This window comes from Elephantulus edwardii, unplaced genomic scaffold (assembly GCF_000299155.1).
Source record: "Elephantulus edwardii isolate Elephantulus edwardi_28Jun2011 unplaced genomic scaffold, EleEdw1.0 scaffold00126, whole genome shotgun sequence".
Taxonomy (NCBI): Eukaryota; Metazoa; Chordata; class Mammalia; order Macroscelidea; family Macroscelididae; genus Elephantulus; species Elephantulus edwardii.
Window position 1 is genome coordinate 8,640,812 of NW_006399876.1, and position 2,659 is coordinate 8,643,470.

Below are 2,659 nucleotides of genomic sequence, written 5' to 3' on the forward strand. Positions count from 1 at the left end.
TTCCCCTCTTCTCTCTCTCTCCCCCCCTTTCTCTCTCCTCTTTCCTCTCTTCTCGCTCTCTCTCTTTCCTCTTTTCTCTCTCTCCTCTCTTCTCTCTCTCTCTCTCCTCTTTCCTCTCTTCTCTCTCTCCTCTTTCCTCTCTTCTCTCTCTCTCTCCTCTTTCCTCTCTTCTCTCTCTCTCCTCGTTCCTCTCTCTCTCTCTCTCTCCTCTTTTCTCTCTCTCCTATCTCTCTCTCTCTCTTCCCCCTCTCTCCTCTTTCCTCTCTTCTCTCTCTCTCTCTCTCTCTCCTCTCTTCTCTCTGTCTCCTCTCTCTCTCCTCTCTCCTCTTTCCTCTCTTCTCTCTCTCCCCCACCTCTCCTTTCTCTCTCCTCTTTCCTCTCTTCTCTCTCTCTCTCTCTCCTCTCTCCCCTCTCCCCTCTCCTCTCTCTCTCCTTCTAGGGCAGGAATTCCAGGGCGCTCTTCCTGGAGACACTTTAGATTGCCGGAACCAAGGAGCGGTTGCTAGCATCTAATGCACAGGACTCAAGGATGATGCGAACCATCCTATAGGGCATAACCCAGACACCTCAACCCACATATCAAGGCTAAGAGACCCTGGGCTAGAGAGATTCCAGCAATGAGCAAATCAGTAAATAAATATATACCATGGCAGATCATAATACCTGAAAACAGGGAAAATGGAGCAAGAACAAGACTCAGGGAGTCCTAGGGGAGGTGGGGGCCCTGACACTTGAGCAGAGAAGCTTGAAGGAAGTAGATAGATAAGAAAAATAAAGGCCCAGTGACTTCTCCCAGGTCACACAGCACATCATTGGCTGAATGGGACTTGGACCAGGGCAGATACTGCAAGGAAGAGCAGGGAGGCAGGGTACGCAGCCAGAGCAAAGGCCCTGCGGTAGATTGTTTTGTCTACCTTAGGTGACAAGGTTCCTGCCCGCTTGGAGAACAGTGAGGATGCCAGGGTGGCTGGAGTGCAGGGAACAAGGTGGATGAGAGGCTTGGGGGCACATTACAGAGGCGGAAGGCCATGATTGGACCATCGCCTCTCCTCCAAGTCAGGTGAGGCCTGGGAGGGTTATGAGCAGAGGAGGTGCTATGTGACTCAGTTTTTCAAAGGCATCATCCAGAAAGGAATTCTAGTCCATAGCATGCTAGCGCTGCTGACCAAAGGACCCCTCTGTCTTCAGAGGAACAGCTGAGGGTAGGAAACAACCAGACAGAAGGTGACAGTGGTTAGGGCTGGTGGCAAAGGACATGATGAGAAGTGGCCAGAGTTGGATCTGCTAGGAAGGTGCAGCCGTCAGGATTTGCTGTGAAATCTAGCCATGTGTGTGCAGGAGGGATGAGTCGATGATGATCTCAAGGTCTGGGGCCTGAGCCAGTGGAAGGACAGACTGCCTCATATTGACTTGCTTCTCCTGAAAGGGCGCGCGGGTGGGGGGCATTATTCCAGCTTCACAGCCCTAGACCTGGAAAGAAGGAACTCTCAGCACCTGGCAAGAACTCCCAACACCCCAGCTCTTGGGGTGCTGGCTGTGTCTGTGAGCCCAGCCCCAGTGCTGTGAGGTCCTCTACCACCTCTACCCCAGTTTGCTCAGAAGACTGAGGAAATTTTGTCTCATGCCGTGCAGCTGACAAAGCACATTTGCAAACACTGAGAGCTGTGATACAATAGCCCTGGGGAGCTGAAAGGCTGGACACATTCTCCTCATCTTGTAAATAAGAAAAACAGGCCCAGAGAGGGCCAGTGACTTCCCCCAGGTCACCCAGCACATCACTGGCTAAGTGGAATGCAAGGACTCAAACATCTGCTCAGAGTGCCTAAGTGTGCAGGGGGTTAATAAGCTCCCGAGAGACCCTCAGAGGATGGGGCTCAGTCACAGGCCTCCAGGGGGGTGGGCAAGATGGCGACCAGGCCAAGGCTGCAGGCCCCTGGGGGCAGGGAGGTCTCCACCCACACGGTGCCTGTGTCACATCCACGTCTATGTGCCCATACATGGCCTTGAACCAGCTTCTTCACAGTTCCAAGCACCCGGGTGCAGCCCAGCCCCCTCCCCAGCGAACCCTGCCCTCCTGCAGCAGGAGCCCAGAGAGGCATTTCCTGTTTGGGGGCTGCCTCCTCCCTCTCTAAGCCCAGGTTCCCAGGGCCCCAGGCTGAGCAGGGGTGAAGAGAGGGCAGCACCCTACCCGCCTCCACGAATTCTCTCAACTCTCGCCCACCAGCCCCTCCTGCAGGGGAAGGGGGGCTCAGAAAGTTCCAGCGGGGGAGGTTGAGGCAGGGCCTTCGATTCCCAAGAAGGGGGTGATGTCCATGCTGAGTGACCAACGAGTAGCAGGAGGTACCCATCAGGCCTGAGCACCCGTGTGAGAGACTTGTCGAGTTAGGACATGTGGGATGCGCACCAGCTTTGTATGCGCACCTAGGGACTTAGCACGTCAGGGCATTTGCCTTCGTGGGAACCAGGCTGCAGAGGACCGTGGGTCCGCACAGAGGTCAGGGCCTTGGCACGTCTGAGCCGAGGGCTCCGGTGTCCCAACGCCTTCGCAGGTCAGGAGCGGGCTGCCGAGGAGCGCACACGGCGACTGGCCGGAGCAGGTCAGGGTAGGTGTCCACAGTCCAGGCTGTATGATGAGGTCGCGCGTCCAGAGCCTCCCACC